Source organism: Eimeria mitis, genomic scaffold (genome assembly GCF_000499745.2).
Source record: "Eimeria mitis Houghton genomic scaffold, Emh_scaff110, whole genome shotgun sequence".
Classification (NCBI taxonomy): Eukaryota; Apicomplexa; class Conoidasida; order Eucoccidiorida; family Eimeriidae; genus Eimeria; species Eimeria mitis.
Window position 1 is genome coordinate 21,476 of NW_013567588.1, and position 365 is coordinate 21,840.

The following is a 365-nucleotide window of genomic DNA, read 5'->3' on the forward strand; positions in this document are numbered from 1 at the left end:
TCTTTTTTTTCTTTCTTTTTTTGTCTCCTTTTGTCTCCTTTTCTGTCTCCTTTTGTCTCCTTTTCTGTCTCTCCTTTTGTCTCTTTTTTTGTCTCCTTTTCTGTCTCCTTTTATCTTCTTTTTGTTTCTTTTTCTTTGTCTCCTCTGCTTCTTTCTGTCTCCTTTTGTCTCCTTTTGTCTCTTTCTGTCTCTTTCTGTCTCTTTCTGTCTCCTTTTGTCTCCTTTATGTTATTTCTTTATTTGCTTTCTTTATTCTGTCTCATCTGTCTCCTTTCTCTCTTTTGTCTCCTTTTTGTCTTTTTATTTTCTTTGTCTCCTTTGCCTTCTCCTCTCCTATTTCAATTTATTTATTTATTTATTTATTT